The sequence below is a fragment of the Castor canadensis genome, chromosome 14 (genome assembly GCF_047511655.1).
Source record: "Castor canadensis chromosome 14, mCasCan1.hap1v2, whole genome shotgun sequence".
Taxonomy (NCBI): Eukaryota; Metazoa; Chordata; class Mammalia; order Rodentia; family Castoridae; genus Castor; species Castor canadensis.
Window position 1 is genome coordinate 2865795 of NC_133399.1, and position 26684 is coordinate 2892478.

The window sequence follows — 26684 nt, forward strand, 5'->3', positions numbered from 1 at the left end:
TCTCTAATGTGAGTTTTTTTCATGTTTCTTAAGATCACTGGAAGTAAAAATGTTTTTTTTCACATTACTTATATCCATAGAATATATGGATTCATATGTATGAATCCTATAAATGCAGCAGGGATATATGAATGCTTTTCTGTATTTTCCATATCCATAAGGTTTTTCTCCAGTGTGAGTTCTTTCATGAGTATAAAGGAATTGAGCACCTCTTCTGTGGTTGTACCAAGAGACAATAGGTTACTTACAGACCATCAAAAATTTAAAAGTAAGTAAGATTAATGAAAAATAACTCATATAAAGTTACAGTTTTTGTTTTATCTAACAGATCATAATTTACCAAGAACTGTAACATTTGTCCTTACAAACAGATAGGTTTCAGTGGGTGGCACTGCCTCATGCCTGTAATGTTAACTTGTCAGAAGGCAGAAATCAGTAGGATCATGGTTTAAAATAATACCAAGTGTTGGAGCCAGCAGTGGGACCTAGCCTGTGTGAGTTGGCATCTGGCCTTGTGAGAAAGCTCCAAGGAACTGGGGCAAAAGTCTCAGACCAGACCTTGCCTGTGTGTTGGTATCTGGCCTGTGAGAAAGCCAGATGTCCAGAAAAACAGTATTCAAGTTTCCCAGATGACTTCATGTCCTTCAGATGTAAATAAGAAAGTTATGCTGGCCATGTGCTTCTCTTGCTTTTCTGTTCCTTTTTTAAAGGAGACATAACAAAGAGTTAATTTTAACTGTGCTTCCCTGTACTAATGTAACCTTGACACATAATAGTTGGCATGCTTTTTCTGACCAAATGTTCTCTGTGTAAAAGGAGTTTATAAAAGCAAATGTGTACTTCATTAAAGTGGCTATTGAGCAGGACTCAGTAGTCCCCCCATTCTTTTTATGGCTTCAGTTTCCCAGGTTCCACTGGCAGACGGCATACACCAAGTCCTATCTCAAAAATCACCAGTGCAAAGCAGGCCTAGCAGAGTACCTCAAGCAGTAGAGTACCTGCCCAGCAAATATCAGGCCTTGAGTTTGAATGCCAAACAGGTTGGGTTAAAAAAAATCATGATATCTAATAGGATTTTTACAATTCCCTAATTCCAGCAATACACTGTACACTTTGAGTTCACCAGAATAAGAAAGCAATCTCCAGACCCGGAAACAAATAGCTCACAACTTAATCCTAGCTGCTGAAGAGGAGCAATAAGGAGGATTATTTTTTGAAGCCAGCTTGGGCAAATACTTTGAGGGACCCTATCTTAAAAATGCTTAACACACACAAAAAGTCTGCTGGGGTGGCTCATATGGTACAGTATCTGTGTAGCTAGCAAAAAGTCCTGAGTTCAAATCCCAGGGCCAGCAAAAACCAACTGACCCTTTGGTTTCACAATAATGCCCAAATTCGTAGTTCCTTCAGGAAAATAAAGAGGCCCAAATTGTAATTCCACCAGAAGGATTATGGATTAAAGTTTGGAGGAGTCTACATAGCAATAACCTTGCAAAAAGAAAGAATGAAAAGAAAGGAAGAAAATGAGAGAGAAAGAAGAGAATACAAAGTGATCTATAGTCTAATATTAATAAGCAATCTTGAAACTGTATTATTAAACATGCTATATTATAATAAAGAGATTAACAAATAGATCTTCATGGAAAACAAAGACTGCACTCGGTTCTAGTGGAAAAAGAAAATTGATTCTTGCCAGAACAGGCATCATACAATGGTGGCCTAAACAACAAACACTTTAAAATATGAGAAAAGGACAAATCCAGGTTCTACTTAAAAACATGCTTTCTATTCTTGTTATGTCTTAGACAATATGCAAATTGCAATGGGAAACAAGAAAGATAAAATCTGAACACCTTCACAAAAATAAAGTCACATGTTTTTCATCCCAGCATTTGGAAAACAGAGGTTGGGACACCCTAAGTTCAGAGTCAGCCTAGGATACATATCCAGTTAAAGAAGTCCTTGTCTCAAGAAAATATAAAAAATAGAGTGTGTTGAAAGTCACAATCAAAGAGACATACCAAAGGCTGGCGAAGAGGCTGAAGTGGTAGAAAACCTGGGTAGCAAACATGAGGCCCTGAGTACAAATTCCAGTCCCACATAAAAGAAATACTTGTCACTCCTCCCAGAACTTAAGCAAGTCTATTGAGGCAGGATCCCATTCTGCTGTCTTTATAGGCTGGCACCAGAATAAAAGCATAAAGACTGCTTCCAGAGAAAAAAATGTAGACATACATATGCCACAGATTTTTAAGAATGTATAAAACAATTACCAGTGGCTCAGGCCTACAATCCTAGTACTTGAGAGGGTGAGACAGGAGGATCATGGTTGGAGGTCAGCCTGTGCAAACAGTTCACAGACTCTTGCTCTGAAATAACTAGGAGAAAACAGACTGGATGGGATGTATGCCTTGGAGGTAGACTGCAATCACAAAGCCATGAGTCAAGTTTTCTCTTCATACCATCTTTCATCATATCTCTGGAGGAAGGCAGGTGACATGGCATGCTTTTGCTAACAAAAGTTACATAAATTGGCCAGTGTCATGAGTGTGAGAATGGAGCGCCTTCATGTTGCTAAAAGGAAGCAGGTAAGTGAAGGCTTTCCCTCAGTACTTCAATACATAGACTTTCACTCCAGTGTGATATCTTACAGATATGTTTTGGTAATGGGAATGAGAGAAGACATTCCCATATATGTTGGTACTGTAAGGTTTGTCACAGATTCTATTATTTCATTTGCTTGATGGTGAATGGAATGAATACAAACAGGTTCATTATGCTTACACATATAGATTTTCTCTCCAGTGTGAGGACATTCATGTTTGAGGTCTTGGAAATGAGTAAAGATTGTAGGCATTGCTTTCCTAATACCATTATTCTCCATTTTTAATTTTGTATGTTTTGGAGGAGCACTGGAATGTGTGAAGGCTTAGCCCATTACACACATATAGCATTGTGCTACAATGTGAACTGTGTCATGTCAAAGAAGATTAAAGGAAAAGGTGAAGGCATTCCTACATTACTTATGTTGATAGCATTTCTGACTTCATTCATGACTTTCAAGAAGACCGGGCTATCCAAATGTTTTACCATACTTGACATGTCCCTAATATTTATTTGCACCATGAGTTCTTTCAGGTGCATGAAGGTACTAGAACTAAGGAAGGCTTTCCACATTGCTTATATCCACTGGGTTTGTCCTGTTCAAAGTCTTTGATGAGTATGAAGAATTCTGGGTAGAGTGTAGGTTTTCTGTCATTCATTACATTCATAGTTTATCTGCAGAGTGAATTCATATTTGTTAATATCACTGGAAATTACTCATATCCAAAACTTTTCTCTCTAGACTAAGTACCTTTATGTCTTTTAAGGGTAGTGGGGCATGTGAACACTTTCCCTACATTGGTTACACCTATAAGGTTTGTCTTCAGTGTGAATTGTTTAAGGACTTCAAAGGTGACTGGAATGAATAAAGGCTTCCCACTTTGCTTATATCCATGAGGTTTCACTTGTGTGTGAGTTCTGTGTGCTTGAAGTTGAGTGGCTTGAATGAAGGCTTTCCCACATTGCTTACATTCACAGGGTTTCTCTCCAGAATGAAATCTTTCATGAACTTGAAGGTCACTGGAAATTGCTAATATACGTAGCTTTTCTCTCTAGTGTAACTTCCTTTATGTCTTTTAAGGGTAGTGGGGCAGGTGAACACTTTTCCACATTGCTTACGTCCATAAGGTTTCTCTCCAGTGTGAGTTCTTTCAGGGATTCAAAGGTGATTGGCATGAGTGAAGGCTTTCACACATTGCTGACATCCATAGGGTTTATTTCCAGTGTGAGTTCTTCTAGGTCTCTGAAGGTTACAGGTTTGAGTAAAGGCTTTCCCACATTGCTTACATCCATAGGGTTTCTTTCCAGTGTGAGTTCTTCTATGTTTCTGAAGGTTATTGGCTTGATTAAAGGCTTTCCCACACTGCTTACATACATAGGGTTTCTCTCCAGCATGAGTTCTTTCATTAATATGAAGGCAACTGGCTTTAGTGTAGGCTTTGCCACATTCCTTACATCCATAGGGTTTTTCTCCATTGTGAGTTCTTTCATGAAATTGAAGGTAACATTCTCAAGTGAAGACTGTCTCACATTCCTATATGCATAGGGTTTCTCTCCAGTGTGAATTCTTTCATGAATTCAAAAGTAACTGGCTTCAGTGAAAACTTGCCCACACATTACATTCATAGAGGTTTTCTCCACTGTGAGTTCTTTCGTGACTATGCAGGTTACTGGAATGAGTGTAGGCTTTCCCACATGTTTATATCCATCTAATGTGAGATGTTTCATGAATGTGAAAGTTACCAGATTGAGTGAAGGCTTTTACACATTGTTTGCATCCATGAGCTTTCACTACATTGTGTAACCTTTCATGGATTAGAAGAGCCTTGCAATCAGTGAAGATTTTCCCATAAGAATTACACATATTGCTTTTACATGGTGCTATTCTAAGCAGAGTTTCCTTGCTTACAATGGTCTATGGAGTCTTCTGAAAGGATTCCCCATGTTGAATACATTGTTTATGTTCATGCAGTCTCTCTAACACTTCATATCTGCAAAACAGACAAAGATTACCATTGTTATCCTATTAGTGATTTATTAAGAGAAGTTATGGCATTTGTTACTGTAGGGATGTATGAACACAAATGCACTAAGTGTTCTACAGTGGGGCCTGTGGACAACTACTACCAAACAGTGGTGTTCATGTGTGTTTCCATAATATTATTTCCATGTTAGGGGTTTGACAACACTGAATGAGTTTTACTACATTGAAATACACTTAAAATGCTTGTTGACATGCCTTGGATCAAAAGCATGTCAGACTGTGAAATACAAGAATGAACCTGACACAGAAAATGAAAGCAAACAAAACCATGAGAGGACAGGCAGTATCAAATCACAGGAGAAGAAAAGACAAGGAATTGATTCAGCTGCACAAAATCAAGCAGTTAAACAACAAAAACAATGTAATGACAGGAATCACTATATACTTATCAATATCAACACTGAATGTCAACAGACTCAACTTCTCCATCAAAAGATACCACTTGGCAAACTGGACTAAAAAGGAAGATCCAACAATCTGTTGTTTACAAGACATTCATCTCATTGACAGAAACAAACACCAACTTAGGGTGAAAGGCTGGAAGAAGATTTACTAAGCTAGCAGCCCCTGGAAACAGGCAGGAGTAGCAATGCTTATCTCAGACAAAGTAGACTTCAAACTTACATTGATCAAATGAGATAAAGAAGGACAAGCCATACTAATAGAAGGAGAAATACACAAAAAGGAAGTAACAATTATCAACCTATATGCACCCAATGTCAAGTCACTCAATTTCATCAAACATACTCTAAAGGACTTAAAAGCACATATATACTCCAACACAGTGGTAGTGGAAGACTTTAATACCCCCCCATCACCAATAGATAGGTCATGAAAACAAAAAATCAATAAAGAAATTCTAGAACTAAATCACACCACAGATCAAATGGACCTAAGCTGATGCCTACAGAATATTTCATCAAACAACTGGACAATATACATTCTTCTCAGCAGCTCATGGAACTTTCTCCAAAACTGATATCTCAGGGCACAAAGCAAGCTTCAGCAAATATAAGAAAATAGAAATAATCTCATGCATTCTATCTGATCACAATGCATTAAAACGAACTCAACAACAAAAACAACAGAAGAAAATACACAAACAATTGGAAGCTGAGCAACACATTGCTCAATGATCAGTGGGTCATCCATAAAATAAAAAAGGAAATTAAAAGGTTTCTGGAAGTTAATGAAAGTGAAAACCTGACCTACTAGAATGCACTGGACACAGGAAAGGCAGTCATAAGAGGAAAATTTATAGCTATGAGTGCATATATTAAAAGGGCAGAAAGATCTCAAGTTAATGACCTAATGCTACATCTCAACTCCAAGAAAAAGAACAAGCAAAACCCCAAACAAGCAGAAGGAGAGAAATAATAAAAAATAAGGACCAAAATTAATGAAATAGAGACCAAAGAATCCATGAAACAAAAAGCTGGTTCTTTGAAAAAATAAAGAAAATTGACAGACCCCTGGCAAATATGACTAAAATAAGGATGGAAAAAACCCAAAGCAGTAAAATTAGAAATGCAAAAGGGGAGATAACAACAAACGCCACAGAAATCCAAGGAATCATCAGAGACTACTTTGAGAATCAATAGATTCCAACATTAATAGAAGACAAAAACCACATCTCAATAGATGAAGAAAACTCTTATGATAAGATTCAACACCACTTCATGATAAAAGCTCTAAGAAAACTAGGAACAGGAGGAATGTACCTCAACATTACAAAGGCTATATACCAAAAACATATAGCCAACAGGAGAAAAACTGAAACAATTTCCCCTAAAATCAGGAATGAGACAAGGGTGCCCACTATCTCCACTACTATTCACCATAGTCCTGGAATTCCTAGCCAGAGCAATAAGGCAAGAATAATAAATAAACAGAACACAAATAGGTAAAGAAACTGTCAAAATACTCCTATTTGCAGTTGACATGATCTTATACCTCAAAGACCCCCCAAAATATACCCAAATACTCCTAAGAACCATAAACAGCTTCAGCAAGGTGGAAAAATGCAAAATCAACTTACAAAAACCATTAGCTTTTCTATATGCCAACAATGAACAAATTGAGAAAGAATATATGAAAACAATTCCATTTAAAATAGCCTTAAAAAAATCAAATACTAGGAGTAAACTTAACAAAGGGTGTGAATGACCTCTACAAGAAGAACTACGAACCTCTGAAGAAAGAAATGGAGGAAGGCTACAGAAGGTTGAAAGATCTCCTATGCTCATGAATTGGTAGAATCAACATAGTAAAAATGGCTATACTACCAAAAGCAATCTACATCTTCAATGCAATTCCCATCAAAATCCCAATGACATTCATCAGAGAGATTGCAAAATCTACCCTAAAGTTCATTTGGAAACACAAGAGTCAGCGAATAGCCAAGGCAATACTCAGTAAAAAGAGCAATGCTGGAGGTATCACAATACCTAACTTCAAAATATATTACAAAGCAATAGCAACAAAAACACCATGTTGCTGGCACAAAAACAGATATGAAGACCAGTGGAATAGAGGACACAGATAAGAATTCACATAGCTATGCCCATCTTATTTTTGACAAATGTGCCAAAAACATACGATGGAATATAGACAGACTCTTCAATAAATGTAGCTGGGAAAAGTGGTTATCTGCCTGCAGAAAACTGAAACTAGACCCATGTTTATCACCCTATATTACTATCAACTCAAAATGGATCAAGGACCTTAATATCAGACACAAATAACCAGGGAATACTCTGGAAACAATCGGTATAGGCAAAGACTTCTTCAATAGAAAGAAGTTTCTGCAGTTCAGCAACTAAGAGAAAGAATGTACAAATGGGACTACAAGATACTAAAAAGCTTCTGCTCAACAAAAGAAATGGTCTGTAAACTGAAGAGACCATCCACACAGTGGGAGAAAATATTTGCTCGTTATCCATCAGACAAAGGAATGATAACCAGAATATACAGGGAGCTAAAAAAACTAAAATCCCCCAGAATAATGAACCAATAAAGAAATGGGCAACTGAACTAAACAGAACTTTTCCAAAACAAGAAATCCAAATGGACAAAAAAAACATGAAACAAATGCTCACCATCTCTGGCCATAAAGGAAATGCCAATCAAAACCACACTAAGATTCCACCTCACCCCTGTTAGAATAGCTATCATCAAAAACACCACCAACAAATGTTGGTGATGATGTGGGGAAAAAGGAACCCTCATACACTGCTGGTGGGAATTCAAGCTAGTACAACCACTCTGGAAAACAATGGTGGTGGGGGAGGGGAAGGAGTGGGGGGCTGGGGGGAGAAATAGCCCAAACGATGTATGCAAATATAATAAATGAATTTAAAAAAAGAATGAACATGAGGAGATAGGTTGAAAAATATGCCAGTCTATCCCACTGCACATGATACTTCCACTGTGAGGGAATTTGATATAATAAAATTAGTTCATACACAGAGTGTGTTATTTTTGCATATTGAGAAATAGGACAGTGTTTCTTGTGACTTCTTGTGACAAAACATATAAATAATAGCACATATCAGATTTTGAGTTTCTGATGATGGATGCCTAACTTATTTTTGCAATCTTAAAGAAAATTTTCATTGATTTCAGCAATTTACAACTCGAAGTTGGGGTCTCATTTCCTTGGTTTTCAAACTTCTTGTGATGCCACACCTGATGTTTACTGTTTTGGTTATGAGTACAAGTTATCTCATATTTCTTCTGGGATACCTGAAGTTTTCTTCAATATTTTCATTTTCTTCTTTTGTTTGTAGGATATAGACATGGAGAAATCATTAGTATTTAATCAATATGAAAGGACAATTTGATACCTCAGCTATTTTCATAATATAATATAATGATGCATATATATGAACCATTAATGTCCCTTTGTAAACAACCCAAGAGGCAATAACACCAATGAGCTACAGCAGAACTGCACAGTTTGAATAAGGTAATGATGCCATATTTACCTATGTAGGACAGGTTACTATAGGTTTCTAGCATCACTTCTCAGTAGAGCTTCTTTTGGGAAGGATCCAAACAGCCCCATTCTTGCAGGGTGAAGCTCACAGCAACATCCTCAAAGGTCAGGGGTTCCTAATATGTCCCAAGCACATTGTGAGAAGAATTCTGAGTATCACAGCAGTGGAAATAGACAATCTCTGTGTAATAAATTCGCATGGTAATGTAGTCTCCACATATTCAATGAATTTTATTTTTATCACACTCTCATTCTCCATCTATACTCACAGGTACGTCATAGTAATTCTGACATCTCACTGCACCTATTTGTTAAAAATCAAAGCTGAACATAGTCACAAAAATTACATGCTATACAATGAGATTGTAGCAATCTACTAAAAAATTCTTTCTACTTTGTTCCCATTAGAGTAATATCAGTTGAAAAGAGACTGCAGGAGTAATGTTATAAACACATGAGTAAAAGTTTCATGTCTACAGTCATTGCAGAACTGCTAATGGGATGAACATCACTTCACCAAATCTAAAGTGTAAAAGGGGAGAGTGTCCTGAAGCAATTTATTCCAATAATATCCTATTGTATAGAGACTATTTATACTATTTGCACACTTCTGCAGTGTTCAACAGAGGGAGTCTGAAGTAAGATAACCCACAATGCACTCATGGTTATGAATAGAAAGTTGCTATGACAAATAGTATTTAATATCTCTTTTCAAAACAATTGTTTTTGGAAATAAGCACCTCCTTGGTGACTGTGTCAAGAAAGAACATTTGGAAGCTTCTACCTCGTTTCTTACATATCAACCCAAATTTAAAGCTAAATAAGATACATGAAGAATCACTCAAATAAATTTACTGTTCTTGTTTTAACATGCAAAAGCATAATGTAGAAAGAAGAAATGTGGCATGTGTTCCTAGAAATAGATGGCTTTCTACAAGTTATCACATCAAACTAGATGTACACAATGTTGCAATTTCTAAAATACACCTAAAACTCATGAACCAAACCACTTTTCAAAGTATAATAGGTGTAATAAATTGCAAGCAGCAATTGAAAATAATTGGAATCAGAAAGTGATCCCTTGAGCCACTTGTGGAGGCCTAATCTTGTAATTCAACCTGAAAGATTGCAGGTTAAACATTGGAGTGATCTACATAGCAAGAACCTATGTCAATAAAGGAAGAATAATAATGAAGAAGAATGGGAGAGAGAGAGCAAGGGAAAGAACACAAAGTGTCCTATTGTCTAATATTAATAAACAATGTTCAAACTACATTATCAAGGACACTGTACTACAAGAAAGAGATTGACAAATAGGCCTCAGAGGGAAGGGAGCCAGTCTTCCCTTGACTGGTAACAGTAAGAAAAAATTGATTCATGACAGAAGAAACATCATAGACTGGTAGCTAAAATACAAAATCTGGAACCCGGTTTCTCCTTGAAAACTCACATTGTATTCTCCAATGTCATGGACAATGATGCATTGCATGGGAAATAGGAAAGATAAAATCTGAATACTCTTGAAGTTATGGTGTCACATTCCTGTCATCCCAGAACTTGCAAAACTAAGGGAGGACTGGACTAGCATATGTTCAATGTCATCCTGGGATACATCTCCAGTTCAAGAGCCATGTATGAAGTCTCTGAAAGTAACACAAAAAGAAGAGCATTTTGAAAGTTACCACCCAAGGAACATACAAAATAAATGTGGAATGTTAATATATTAGAGTGGCAAAAGACAAAGAATGAGAATAAATATCTTCAATACAAGCCAAACAAAAGGATTAGTGAATTGCATACAATAATGAATGAGAATGTGACTGAGAAATTCACATGTCTATTCAGCATAAAACACCAGGTACGAATCAAGATCTATGCCCCTGATTAAGGAGTTAGCTGAGTAAAATAAGTGTCAGAATCCAAATACATAAGAAAAGTGGCAGTTGATACAATCTCCACTGACATTTCTCTAATTCTAATCATGAAACAAAGTCCTAAAATTGTTTCTAATACCCCCTGGACATATTATGAATGTTAATCAGAACTATTTTTTACATCCTGCAGATGACATCTGGAAAAGACCCCAAAACCTTGACCACGGATACAAATGTGAAAATACTTTAGTTCAATATCACACAAAATTGTTTGTGTGAAAACACTCAAAGACAGCACCCAGAAGATTTTTACCTGGAATAGCTCTAATACATTTTCTAATTCCAAAGGGTCAAAACTAGAAGAATGTTGTTTAATGGATAAGACAGAAAAAGTAGGGAAAGGATTAAGGTGGTAGCCATCTACTATAGTAATGTGTGTACAGACCCTTTTTATTCAAATCTACCAGGACATCTGGATACCTCCTGTAAGTGCATGTGCAGACCTTTCCATTTATTTCGGAATTACCCTGAGATTATTTCACTGAATAGTTTCCTATTTCTTTTGTCTGTTGTTGTACATCACCTTTAATGTCAAAAATTTATGTGTTTGGTGATTTAATCAAGTTCCAAAGGTCTTAAAAGTTGTGGTTATCTGTATGCCAGAAACTCACAAAATAATCAAATTGTAAAAATTTTGCTAAATACCCACATCTACTCTCAAATGCACAGAAGCATTCCAGTAGCACAAAGAACCCAAAGTTGTCTTTCTGTTAGATTCTGCCTCTCAAATTTTCTCAGTTTGTACAAAATAGTGCAAAAAATGCTTAAAAAGCAAATATTTTAGTTTTCTGTTCTTCCTTCAGTCATGCTCCCTGTTACACACCCTGAGCCTGAATCAGCAGAAAAGCCCTCTTTACTGTCACCCTCAGAACAGAATTATCACAGGGAATAATTTCCCAGCCATGAAAGTTGATTTAGCCACATGTCATCATCCATTATCTCCCAAGTTCATCCCCTTTCTTGGAAACCAAAGATATTTTCTGCCTAGCAATTGGGACATCTGCATTCCTTAACTTTGTGACTACCCACATAGTGCAATAATTCCATAAAACCTTCAAGGGTGAAGAACACACTCAGTGCTGAAAAGGATACCTACAAGGCATAAGATTCCATTGATCAGCACAGAAACCTGAGAATATAACTCCGGGAGCCCATAATGTCCTTTTTACTCCCATCTCCTCGTGAAAACACTCTAGGCTTCTACACTTATGTTCCTAAAAGAGAACATCTCAATTCAGTCACTTTAAGTTTCTACTAAAAAAACCTGTCAAATGCAAAAACTCAGTCTCTATTAGACTACTAAAACATGGCTATCTTTGAGTCTGACCCTCACAGATTTTCTTCATGTGTTCATAGACAAGTGTAAATCTAGAATAACAATGCATGTCAAAGTCAAAACACTGAAGAGAAAATTGTCCCAAGATAGGCAACCTTATACCTTTAGAAAGGAAAGAGCACCCACCAGCATTTACCTGTGTCTCACCTGACTTTAAGTACTATGCAGGTTCACTGTGACAACACACCTTCTCAGGGAACATGAGACTTTGTTGAGTTCTATAGATTTACATTATTTAAACTGCATTTGATAGATTAGAATGTGGTGACTCCTTGGGAAAAATTCACTATGTTCAAAAAAATATTTTGTTAGGTGTTGATTAATGAATTCTGTAACACTTGCATCTAGTTGGCTGATGAGCATGTTATCTCATCATTTTTCTCCTTTTTTATTTTTTGGATGGACAATGATTTGAATTTAGGGGTCTATGTTTGCAAAGCAGATTCTGTACCTTTTGAGCTACACTTCCAGTCTTTTTGCTATAGTTATTTTTGGAGATGGGAGCTCATGAAATATTTGCACTTCACCAAAAACTTGAAACATGAAAATAAGTAAATCCTTGAGAAAAGAATATCTTGGTTGTAGGTCAATTGCTGAGCATGCGCAAGGCCATAGGTTCTATCTCAATCACTGGAAAAACCTAAACTAAATGATAAAAATAAAAAAGAAATGAAGTAAAGAAATTCAAGTTTTAATTAACCCTCTAAGAATAAGATTACCTGTATTATTTTTATTGGTTTTGTTTCTACTTCAAACCAACTAATCAAAAACTTTCCAAAAATTGCTATTTCAATTTCCAAGGTAAAAGATGATTATAATACACAATACATAAGGAAGAACTTGTTGGACTCTGGTGGCTTACACTTGCCACTCTAACTACTTGGGAGGCTGAAGTCAGGAGGATCATGGTTCAATGTCACCCCGTTCATCTGGGATGGTACCATGTATCACCTCACTAGCATATATTCAGATATCACATAAAGGGGCAAGGAATAACAACCAAAGTTGTTCCTGTTAGTCAAGATATTCTAACAGTTTTAGTAATTCTGTGCCAGAACCTCTGATGGGGAGCAAACACAGTTTTTAAAGTATATCATACAACAAAATAACCACTCAAATTAATAAGTCCTTTCTTTTAGCAGGAGATCTTAAAGGTCTCTGATTTCCCCATGATCCATCACAGGCTTCATCAATTGTCACAAATTACATTGTGACTAGACAAATTCTATGAATGAAAATACAAACAACTGAAAACATACCCAAGCAAAGTAATCCTGGTAACACTCGTGGTTAAGACCACCACCCACCATCCTTCATGCTTCCATTATAAATAAATGCCCAAAACCAGAAGCACACGATTTTAATTCTTCTATGTTCTACTTCAAATTCATCATCTTACTTGCTCAGCAGAAGGAGAACACTAACTATACAAAGTATCCTAGTGAAATTCTCTCCTCCTTCCAGGCCTGAACTCTCTGGTTCACCCTCAGCCTGAGCCACTATATCAACCCCTCCTTTATTGTCATTTTAAATACAATCTCAAGGTTAAGGATCTCTGGTCCAGGAGCTAATTTTGCCCCCTCTTTTACCCATCATCTCTCACATTCTTTTCACTACTCTTTGCTCCTCTTTACTCCACTTGAAAAAACAGCCCTTCTTTGCCACCTTTCCATGAGACACCTGCACACTCTGTTGTTGGGGTGGTCCTGCCACTGAGACCCTAAATTCATGTTTTGCCTTAATCTGCATTTCATTTTTGGAAAATTCTATCTAGACACAGGCCAAAGAGAACATTGAGTATGCTCATAAACCTTTGATAAATTTCCAATCTCTCCCCTCCCATTTGAAACCCAACTGCAAGTGCATCGCCATTGCAGTGACTTGTGCAATGTGAGTTCTCTATAAATTTAGGGATTTACTAGAATCCCAAGTAGCATATGCTTGGGATCTGATTGTGCATTTAAGAACCTGCCTCCATATTTTTACATAATTCGGCACCATCAGTTTTACCCTGCGAAGTTTGGAAGGAGCGGGGACACCAATGATCACAACTTCTCCTTCTAGGAACCAACTATCTCCCTTCATTACCTAATCTGGGGAGAGAACCCAGGGCTCCAGGATGGATCAGGTTACTCAAAGGTAGAGGACAGGATGACAGGGTCCTGCTCATCTTCACAGATAAACACCCTACAGAGAAGATGGAGGGCCACAATACACTTCAGGAAACTAAGGCCCAGACCACAGCACTGTGCTGGGGAGGCCAAGGTCTCACACCACAGCTTCAAGCAGGTGCAACTTCCTCATCCTCCTGTTTGTGACACTGGTCACAAACACTACTTCAGCCTGCTATGGTGATGGGAGTTCTGTCCTCCAACCTAGCTGAGCACACATAATAGGGGAGTGAGATTGAGTCCCACAGAGTCCATATCAGAAGAAATCTCAGTGATTCAGGAAATGATGGAAACCAGAAAGTGATTTTTAAAGGATTAGATGGTGGCCACTCCACCCACCTGATTCTGATTGGCCAGTCTGTACAGTTCTTTCCCTTCAGCACTTTTCATTGTCTATTAAACCAGGGCACACATTAGATCTGTGTGACAGGAGAAGTGATAGCCTACCTGGTAGAGTGCCAGGGCTAGTAAGTGATTCCAGCACAGCCCTTAGGGAACCAGGCCTCTTCCCTGGACCTTATGTTTCACAGTGTGGGGATGCGTTGTATTTAAGCAGAACTTGCACCAGGCTTTTCCAAAACAACTCTATTTCTTTCACATGCAAATGGGACCAGGAAACTGCTGAGAATATTCCATACTCAGTATCTAAGGATATAGTCCTTGATTTCACAGAAGGGTCATTTTCTAGGACAGGTCATGTGAGACTTCATTAGAATAGGACAAAAGGCCTGGTGTTGTCACACTATGTTGGTATCAGTCACTTGTCTTTATGGACAAGGATTTCTCACACCTGTTCCCTCAATCTACCCATTATCACCCAAGAAAGCAAGAACAAGCTGTGTGCCAGTGGCTCATACCTGTAATCCTAGTTACTCAGGAGAAAGAGATCAGGAAGATCATGTTTTGAAGCCAGACTGGGTAAATGGTTCATAAGACCATATCTTAAGAAAAACCCTTCACAAAAAAAAGACTGGCAGGGACTCAAGGAGTATGCCCTGACTTCAAGCCCAGGTTCTGCAAAAACAAAAGTAGAAAAGTAGGATCATAGCAAGTGAGCCCAGCTTTTAAGTACAAGAGAAGCAGTAGCTAACATGTGAACTCCACACCCAAATAATCCCTCAAGTTAATACAAAAAAACTGTTCTAGCAGAAAGAACCAAATGTGTCTTGTTTATCCACTGTACTTCACAGGCTTTCTCAATTGTCACATGGTACATTCTGACAAGACCAACTCCCTTAATGAAAATGCAAACAACTTGCTGGTGCAGAGGCTCAAGAGATACAGGGCCTGCCTAGCAAGTGTGCGACACTGAGTTCAAACCACAATACCATAAAAAAAGAAAATACAAACAGCTGATATCTTACCAAAGCAAAGTAATCCTAGAAAACACTTGTGATTAAAGAGCACCATCCTTTGTGTTTCCATTAGGATGTCTTTCCTCAGTAAACCTAAAACAAGGTAAGGCTCACACTTTAGATATTCCCACTTTCTGCCTAAAAACTTTACCTAAATTGGTTAGAAGAAACAGAACAGTTAGTAAGAAAACGTTCCTGAACTTTGTCTACTTCTTACACCCCTGAATTCTATGACCCACCCTCAACCTAAGGCAACACAACAACCCCTTTTTATTGTCACCTGAAGACAATCTCAGCCCAGGGGTAAGGGTACCTGGTTCAGGAGCTGATGGTTCTCCCTTTGTTATCCTTCCTCTCCCATAGTCATCCACAACAGTATGCTCCACCCTAGAAAACACAGCCCTGCTCTACCTCACCCTTGAGACCCTGCAGACCTCCAAGGTGGTGCTGTTCTGATACTGCAACTTGAATATGACCAAGCCATGTCTCCATCTGAAATTAAATTTTGAACATATTATCTAGACAACATCAGTTATGTCAGAGATTACAAAAACCTCAAACCTTCAACACCTTCCCAACATGTCCCCTTCATGATGAACCCCACATGCACGTGCACAGCCTTTGCAATGAGCTGGCAATGCAAACAGAGCTTCAATTTAGGAATTTATGACAGCCATATGAAGAACTAGGCTGCAGACCTGGCCCTAGACTAAGACAAGCTTCTAAACACTTAGCTAATTCTGGGCAATCACCAATGCCCCAAGGATAACGGGGAAAGCAACAACTTCCCACTCACTGAAGGCTGGGGAGACCTAGAGCTCAGGTGCTGAGGAGTCCTAACAGGGGCCTGGGCCATGTCACTGCACATAAAGTACAGGATGCCAGAGTGTGCCCATCTGAAAAGTCCCACCCCAGGGTAGAGAAGAAAAAGTGCAAAGCTGCACAAGCAGATTCAGGATACAATCTGCAGTGATGTACTTGGAAGGCCCAGGTCGGTACCAACCTTTTCAGGCCATTTCTAAATTCCTCATCCTTCCACAGTCTAGGATGCCAGTTACAAACAACACTTAGAGGCTTCTTTGGTGAGTTGTGTTCTGCTCACTCACCTGGGACCATGCACAGATCACAGTAGGGAAAAGACTGAATTACATAGAATTGCTCTCAGCAGCACAATGTGAGCCAGAAAGTGGTAGAGACAGGATGGCACTTCCTGTATTAAGCAGAGGGTCCTCCTTAGACCAGCCTGTGACTCACCAGTTCTCAAGCACTTCTCACTGGCTAGTGATCCAGAACCCACCCCTTGAGATCTGAGTAACAGAATCAGTGATCCCCTACCAGGGAGAGTGCAAAAAACAAAGAATTGCATTCAGCAACAGCTCTCAGCAGTTCATGCCTCCTCCCAGGTACCTACCCAATCCAGCCTGGGGATATATTTTAGTTAAGCCAAACCTGTTTTTCAGAATGGACCCTTCTTCTTCCACTGGGAAATGGAGCCCAGAATAATATGCTGAGAGAATTTCACTCTCATTTTCCCATGGGGACAGCCTGTGATCTCAGAAAAGTGTGGTTCTAGGCCAGGCCAGGTAAGGACTCGCTTGAACAGGAGGAAAGGCCTGATGTTGTCACATTTCAGGAATTGGGATCATGCACTTCTCTTCATGGACAAGAATTTCTTAACCTGAAATCTCAACCTAAAACTCTATTAACCATGAATATAAGAATATATGAACAATGGACCACAGTTAATAAGTACAAGGAGAAAGGGTAGCTTTCTCAACAGAACTGTGTAAATGATGCAAGAGTGAAGATTTAAAAAAAAACCATTAAAAGGAATTAAAAACCCTCAGACAAGGAGACTGACCCCAAGTTACAATGAAAACCCACATTCAGAAGGTACAGCATATTCCCAAGCTTCAATACCAGATTGAGCACTGGATTGGTGCCTCACAGTGCAACAGTCCCAGGTGCTGCAGCAGGACACCTAAGGATTTAAGTCTGGGGCCTCAGCATGCCTGCTGTCCCCTCTTTCTCACATGGTAATAATGACCCCCTCCTTCAATGTTGATCTTAAACAGGGGGAAAAATCACATGGAGATACTTTAACATTCTGATAAAAAGAAACTGACATATTCATAAACTCATTCATGCACCTGCTTCCATAAGTCTTTCTCTAAGCTTACTTTTACAGATTTTGTGAAATGACAGTGTGACCCCATCACTTCTATGCATGACTAGATAAAGTCCAATCTTGGAATGGATAGATTGTCCAACATGTCTGCATGTACAGAAAATATTATTCCTTACAGTTGCTGTAACTTACTACTTATGGACAAAGCACTCCCCATTCCCTCCTACCTGGTGTTGGTTGAACCAGTGTCATCAAAGGCAAATGAGTGAGGGATTTGAACCTTGCTTGAAATTATTAGAAGATATTCAAACCTGAACTAGTTGGAGCCAAGTATGAGTCTTCAGATCTTTGGGACAAGCCATCAAGGGAGTTCACTGGACCCTACTCTACTTCTGCTCTTCTGCTCCCTAACATGGTGTTTATGGTTTTGCTCCACCACATGCTCCTCACCCTATGTGCTGCCAGGCCCCATGTCCAAATCCAACAGAGTCATTTGATCATGGATGGGACCTCCATAACAAGGAACCAAAAAACAACTTGAACCCTTATAGCTTCACTACCTCCAGAATTTGTTACAGGGTGAAAGCTGACTAATATACTGTTTCCTACTCCCCCAGAACCTGAATCTGCCATTTCAGACTTAATAAGATCAATTTAGAACACCGTTTTCATTCCATGCGTTCTTCAGCAGCCTCTGGGACATCATCTTGCCTCTTTCCCTGAACATCTCAAAATTATCAGCAGTAGCACCTTCTCCCTTGGCTTTTCTATTTTCTGAATATGAAGATGCTCCAGGCCCATCAGATGTAGACACCACTCCTTTCATTTTCCAGGTCCTGGTAATATCTTCCAAAATCCATTGCTTATGTGGAGTTATCATTATCTTCCTTTTCCTGTATATCCCTCTCTAGCCCTTTCCCTAGGTATATACCCATTGCTCAATTCATTACAAAGGCCCTTCCTAGTAAATGTCATCCTTCAAATCCAGGAAGGCTATATAAATACCAAGGCTTTTTTTTTCCTAGCACAAACATTTTTTCTTAATATATTCTGGACAGGAGTGAATATAGAACCTGCTTGTGTTAGACCAGTTTCTCTTGCTAGTAGTAAAAGACATCACCGTGAGAAAAGTATAAGTAAAATACATATTTTAGTTTTTTGCTTGTTTTGAATTGTGTGATTTGGGTTTGAACTCATGATTTTGTGCTTCTAAACAAATTGCTGTATTATAGCCCATTTTGCTCTAATTATTTTGAAGATGGGGTCGCTTCTTCACCATCAACACAACCTTCCCAATCTCAGCTTCACAAGTAACTAGGATTATAGGCATGATCAACAGGTGGCAAGGAAAATTAGAATTTTCATGACTATCCAGATCGAGAACCAATGAAGTGCACCAGGTGAAGGGCTTTCTGTTCACCATTTTTTATGTAGTATGGAACAAAGGTATTTATTTTGTGAATTTTTCAAATAAGAACATTTATTGATTTTCTAAATTTATATGGAGAATTTGTGTTTATACAAAAAATTCTATATCTTTATGTACTTTCAAAACTGTTTTACATGTATCTATATTATAAAGATTACATGAATATCTTTAATGTATATATTATCAGAATAGTTTTATATTTCAAGTATCTCTATATAAAAACATGTGTAAATAATTCTATGTAGGAAGAGTTCTTATGTGACATAATGAAGAGTATTTTAAAAGACATGAAAGTGGTAGGGACTATTTGAGGAAAGGAAGAGGACAAGTAGGAGGGTGAGAAGAGTGTGTAGAAGAGTGTTTTTGATCAAAGTACACAACACAGATGTAGAAAATGTCATACTGCACCTGGCACCAAAGGCCATTGCCTGTAATCTGAGGTATTTGGGAAGCTGAGATGAGGAGGATTAAGGCCAACCCAGTCCAGGTCAAAAAAAATTGGAAACACCTGATCTCAAAAAAATGCCAAAGAAAGAAGGGCTAGAGGTGATATTCAAGTAATACAGTACCTGCCAAGCATGTGCAAACCCTGAGATCATTAATTTGCATAATTAATATATACTAATAAAATCTCACAGATTTTTATTCATTTTTTAACAGTATATGAAGAGTTCAATCATTGAATAAGAAACTCAATCAAACAGGAAAGTACTTCTTCTATGAGGTGGTATTGCCAGGAAATAAAATCAACGAAAACTGGGCTTTAAGCAATTTTGTACAAACAGAAAGACCACAAGATTCTGACTTTAGTTGAGGACATCAGTAAAACCTACTAGTCATTACTGAAGTATGGATTCCTCACACTTGTGCTGTCACCCCTTCATTTATCAAAGCTGATGATCTGTTTAGAATATTCCTTAAGGAGGTGGTGAGACAGTTTACAGAGGACAAAAGCAAAAATTTTATAAAGTGACCTTAAAATGGCATAAAAATGGTATTAATCCCACTGGAAAAAAGTAAATCTTACTCATATTTAGAATACTCTAATGCTGTAAGGTAGAATGTAAAATTTTTTAACTTCAGGACTGTCAGAGTGGCTCAATTGGTAGGGTGACTGCCTAGAAAATGTGAAGCCCTGTGTTCAAACCCCAGTACTACCAAAATAAATTTTTAACTTCTGTGAGAAACAAACATTAAAACCAAACAAACATGTACAACTTCTTAATGAATATAAAGTATAGAGAAATGTATAGTGTGACAGGAATAATATTGAATGTGGAGTGGGAAGGAAATAAAAATAACTTGTCTTTATAGTCAACTAAAGCTAAATTTTATTTGCTAAATTTTGAATAGCCATAATATATTTTACATAACCCTTGTGGTAACTATGAAGAAAACATTTCTTTTGGCAGTACTGGGGTTTGAACTCTGGGCTGAATGCTTGCTAGGCAAGTATTCAAGTGGTAGACACTTCAGCAATTCCACCAGTGAAGAAATGATTTCTAATAAAGACACCACACAAAGAAAAACAAATGAAACCACATCACATCAATAACACATAAAACACAGAGAATGTAAATATGATTGAAGGGAGGGATCAGTATTTGCACAAGTAACTAATAAATGTGAAGATGGTGGACTGGACTAGTGCATCAGTGAATTATTAGTACATCTGAGCCAGACATATGGTGAAACATTATCTTTCAAATTGGGAAATGATGGGAAAGAACTGAATGTTCTGTAGTGGATAGCACCCTATACAAAGTAGACAATTGAGGATCAGGAGAGAAGAAAACAAAAGCCTGTGGCATCCACAGGCTCAGGGAGCAGACTTAAGTAATAGAAAGCAAGAGCCTCACAAAACATGCAGTGCAGTTTCCTGGTGGACTGGACTAGTGCATCAGTGAGATAGAGACTGTCTTTGTAAGAAAGTCACATGATAATGGGTCCACCAAATACTTACTTCAGTTCAGTATTATTAAGATGGATACAAACAACTCTCATTTACCATTTACAATCACAAATCACGTAGTACTTCTGACACCTCATTGGAACTATTTTTGTTTAATTAAGAGTAGAACATAAACATCTGTTTGGTAGCTGGTCCCAACACTGGGATTCTAGCACTTCCCATTATAAATTCCTACTACTTGTTGCCATAAATGTAACACCAAGTGTCCTAAGACTGAATAATGTTACAAATGCATGAGAAAAGTTCCATGTCTATTGGTATCTGGGAACTGTTATTGAGAAGAACTTGAACAACATAATTGAAAAAAGGGGAAAGTGTTCTGAAGCAATTTACACTAACATCATCCTATTGTAGGTAATGAATTTGTTTCTATTATAAATATAACTATTTCCTCATTTCTACAATGTTCATGACAGGGAGCCTATAGGATGGTAAATAAAATACATTCCCAGTTATAACTATGATTATTTGCAAGTTTCTGCTATGTTCTTCAGAGGAATCCTATAGGATGACAGCCCAAAATACATGGAATTACTTGGTAAAAACATTGCATGATAAGCTGAATTTTTGTGAAAAAGGAAAACTATGCAATTTGTGGAGAGCTAGCATTTCTTTAACATAAGTTGGGCAGAGTCATAGGAAAAATGAGACAAGAATACTCAAATTCAAGACACAGAGCACAAAATATTAAGATCTAGTTTTTGATAACTGTTAATGTTATAAGAACATTATTTTGGAGACAGTAATGTAGCATACTGCATGCGATTTCATATTATGAATGCTTAGACCTAATGTACATATGATAGTAGTAAACTGGAGTAACTTTAGAATACAGAACACTGTGAATCCTGAGCATCCATTTTTTTCCTGAATGAGGTCTTGGGGGAGCCATGTAAAGTATATAGCCATGGACATCAAATGCTTGTATATACATTGAAATTGGAAAGACAAAACTTGAATATTTTAGAAATCACAGGGCTGGTAGAGTGGCTCAAGTGATAAATTGTCAAGCATGGAGACCTGAGTTCAAAGCCCAGTACCACCAAAAACAATGAATCAGAAATCACAATGAAAGACCTGTTGTATATGATAGTGCAAATTTTCCTCATGAGAAACAGGGGAAGATGGTGAAGAAACAGGAAAATGGAAAAACTGTGCATGAAGATAATATCATTTCCACTCTTCACACACAAGGAACAAATAACAACAAATATGAAAGGACAGAGAAATGTGGGGCATCAGTCAAAAAGCATTGTAAGATTTCCTCAAACTGCTTATGCTGAAAAGTCCATGAATTAACTAAAAGCAGGAAATACATGGCATCTCTCCAAAACATGGAATCTAGGAAAGAGAAGCCAGATATTTTGTTCATGACATGAAACCAAATCTACCCCCACCCCACAGTAGACCCTCATTTGGATGGATCATTCTCCAGATTACAACTCCAGAAGCTGTCCCAAAAGTACAGCTGACTTATAACAACTAGACCACACCTGTGACTGAAACTGTTTAATTATGCATATCTTTGGTCCTTGCCTGCAATTCTTTGCCTATTTAAATCTATATCCCATGTCTGTACTCTACAGATTTTGAACATGAGCTGAGTACTTACTCTACCCCTTGCACAGCATATGCCTAGCTGTGAAATAAATCTTCTTTCCCTGCCTTCAGCATGCTTCTTTATTTGAAATTGAAGGGTAACTAGCTGAACCTAGAATGTCAATCTGAGGAGCTTTGGCACTGGGTCCAAACTTCTATTTTCAGAATGAGAACATTGGTTGCTGAAAAATCTCAGGCAGGGGACTCATTTCACAAAGCCTTTCTTGGAATTGTCTAAAGTAAACTCAAAGGATTGTAGGCAAGCATGTTGAAGAAACAAAAAGGGGAAATACTAGGTACAAAGAAGAAAATATTAGTACTGACCTAGAAATCATCAAAGGATTATATAGAAATTATGAACATGGGTACAAAACAAGTTCAATGAAACCATCATTATAGGTGCTCAACAGTGGACTAGAACAAGAAGAACAAAAAATCAACATGAAAATAATTAAAATTATGCAGCCAGAGAGAAAGAAAACATTTTAAAATTCACAGAATGTGTCACAACTCTCTGAATTTTGTAAATTGTTGAAAGTTCTCTAGAGAGAAAGAAAAACATGTAAGCTAAGAACTTAGATCACATAAAGAAAAAGAGTGTTAGAAAATTAACAAATGAACAAAAACTCTTTACTTTCTTCCTCACTACTGGTATTCAAGGAAAACATTTGCTTAAAGTCATTGAAAGTGAACTATGGAGTAGGTGATTATACCTTATAATAGGAAAAATTAGTAAGAACAGTCATATATGGATTGAAGAACAATAGTGGGGACATACCAATATGCCTGCCCTGTCCATGAAGCAGCACATCTTTCATTGAAATGCATGTAGCTCACTTAGAAAAGGATTTTACATGTTCAGGAAATTACTAACTACATTTTACACATTCTTGGTATCACAAAGGGGAACAGAAAATGGGATAATATAATTAATAAATGACTGCACCTGTCAGACAAGCTGAAGTGGCGTAGTGCTTGCCTTAGCAATCACAAGACCCTGAGTAAAAAATAAGTAAATAAATAGGTACATAAAGGATGTCAGCAAGATTGTACTACACCAGCTAAATGCACAGCACATCATTTTGCAGAATTTATAATAACCATCCAAACTTCACATTAATAGAAGAACACCATTTACACAGAACAAAGGAACAGCAAAAGAAGAATGACAGGCAGAAAGGAAGGGATGAGATGGGGGTCAGAGTAACATGAAGAAACAAGTAGGAAAAATGCTCAACACCACAGGTCATCAATACAGTACAAGCATCAGCATATAAAGAAGCTGTTTAATGCTAAATGGACAGGTGTAATAAATTAGAACATTCCACATATTGGAAAATCACAGAATAAGAAACATCCATAAAAGTTCAGGTAAATTCATACACTATCAAAACTCCCCAGTAAATTTAAATTACCCATACTCTACAGAACATCAATCCTAAAACCCCCACCCTAAAGGAATATTCTGCTAACAGTGTGAAACACTTTGGGTCAACCTCACTCAAGGAATATGGTTTATGGGCTTGAGTCTTTGTGAATGATCTATTGCTTCAGAAACTGTTGTCATGCACCCACTACAAGGTGAGGGAAATACTCAGAGGCATGTTCTAACATTCTGTGACCTTACGAGCTATCTTAATCTTTGTCAATGTCACTGAGTTGTATTAATTGCAATGTTTACTTTCAGAAACCTTCTGATCTCTTCCACAATTTTAGGTTTGCTTAGTATATCCACATGGTTTATGCCTAACTGCTACCTATGTAGTCTATTCAATGTGTACTCTTTCCTTAATGAACCATGCTTCACTTCTGCTCAACTCCAGTGTCTTGCCTGAATTCATCTCACACAAGACATAAGCACCAAGAATGGACACTCTGGTAATGTTACCAACATTCCCCCAAAGACCTCAATTGTTATTATTTGTGCTGTATTTCTTTATCATCACTTCTAATTACAAATATGTGGTGTTACCAAAACCAACCAAATTTCAAACACCAAGTAATTGTATTTCAATTCAAATTTGACACCATCCAGACTTAGCACAGTCCCTCCAACTTCTGGGCAGTGTGAAACAGACAACAAGCCATAGAACATGTTTGCTATACCTGATCATACCAGTCACCTTCCTAAAGTCATAGAGGTACCACCCTGAGACAAGTCATTAGAATAAATGCAAACATGGCCTCAATGGGGCTTAGGAAAACAACCAAATACACTCCTATTGCCTCAGAAATTTCAAGGATTTTAGAATCTCTGTGCTAGAAACTGACACAAGGACCAAAACTTTTAATTTACACTACACACCCACATCACCTTCCAAATACACCAACATTTTGCCACACCAGGAAAAAATATAAAGATGTCTTTCTCAGAGCCTGGGCCTCCAAGACTTGTCTTCATTAGCACAAATTACACTGTCTAACTAACTACCTCAACTCAAAAGGAAAGTGATGGAATGATATATTCTGAATGTTGTAACCCTGAAAAACAGCTGCAATTAACCCACACTTCCAACCATTTCTTTGGTAGAAAAGGAGCACAGAACCAACATTTTTCCCATTACCCTCTTTGTAATCTCAGATACTCTACCACACACTTTCCAAATGCCCTTTTATTGAATCAAAAATGATTATGAAGTAATCAGTGCAAATAACTTCAAAATGATTTATAAATAGTTGTAAGGTGAATTTGAAAAACTGAGCCTTAGTCATTAAATAAATCATACCTCAGAGTCACCATAAGATCACAAAGAACTCAGGTCCCTGTTGTTCATGCCTGTAATCCTAGCTGCTCAGGAGAAAGAAATCAGAAGTGTCTTTGTTCAAAGCCTGTGCTAGCAAAAAGTCCTTGAGACCTTATCTCAAAAAAACCCATCACAAAAAAGTGCCTGTGGAGTCACTCAAGTGGTAAGAGCACATGCCTAGCAAGCATGAGGACCTGAGTTCAAATTCCATAGCAGAGAAAAAAACCAAAAATGACCACAAGGATCCTAGCAGTGACATCTCCTCCCTCTAAACCTAGGTCTACTGGGGAGACTGATGTCAGGATGACAGTCAAAATCAGCTTAGAAAAATTGTATACCAGACCCCATTTCCAAAATAACCAGAGCAAATTAGACTGGAGATATAGTTCAAGTAGTTGAGCACTGCTCTGTAAATGCAAAACTATGATTTAAAACCTCAGTCTCCCAAAATTAAACAAGTAACAAGGAAACAAGACCAAGATGATCACAGGAGAAAGCTGATCTTGCCAATCTCCATGTCTGTCCACTCCCAATCTATTTCTTCTCCTGTTTTTTCCTCTTTGAGAGCAAATAGCCTTTCTGCCTTGAGATGCCTACATACCTTATTTTTGGGACTTTCCCCCTAGAGTAATATTGTTTTCATTAAAAAACAATATTCTAAAAACCACCAGTGGACAATTACCAGTTAAGTCAGGAAGGGCAAAGGTGTCCCTTGAACTCAGAAGCCAACCACGTGCACATGTGGATTTGCATTTCCAATGAATCTGACAATGTTCAGATGGAAGGGATTCATGGAAATTTGGGGACTTATTGGTAGCACTAGAAGCACTGCATTGAGAGGACACAACATAAAGTTTAGCCCAGGCTTCTCTTGAACCTGGTGGTCTCAAAGGGAAGCTAGGTCTCAGAAAGTAGTCATGGAGACACTGCACAGGAGCTCCCTGTCCCAGCACAAACTCCAGAAGTACTCGGAAGGCTCCCCAGTGACCAAAGTCTGCAGGATAGGAATTTGCAGACAGAGTCTCCCAGCAGGGCTGTGGGCTGGGATGAAGTCGCCTCACAGGGACACAGAAAGGGGCTCAAGGCTCCTGGCCCACTGCCACCCTCCAAGGCTGCAGTGGACCTAAGGCCCCAACCACGAGATCAGGGCGCAGACTCCAAAATGGACAGGGACCAGTCAAAACCACCACTGTTCCTGGGTCCAGCCGTCCCTCCACACAGCACTGCAGATGCCCAGCCGCCCTCTCACCATTTCCCGCTTCTGACGCATCCAGGTGACGTCCCTATGGTCCTGCAGTCAGAAGATTTCACACAGCTGCTAAGCTGTGAAGCCTGAGCAACGTCCCACCAGCAGGCGCATGCAAATATGGT

General features: G+C 38.1%; 1 long non-coding RNA gene across 1 annotated transcript; it reads right to left on the bottom strand.

Annotated features, from left to right (window-relative positions):
* Nucleotides 1–264: 264 nt before the first annotated feature.
* Nucleotides 265–26684, bottom strand: LOC141416619 (uncharacterized). The gene is made up of 3 exons (XR_012441249.1): nt 26563–26684; nt 8635–8761; nt 265–4595 (listed from the first exon to the last, which is right to left on the bottom strand). It is a non-coding gene; the product is annotated as an uncharacterized lncRNA (long non-coding RNA).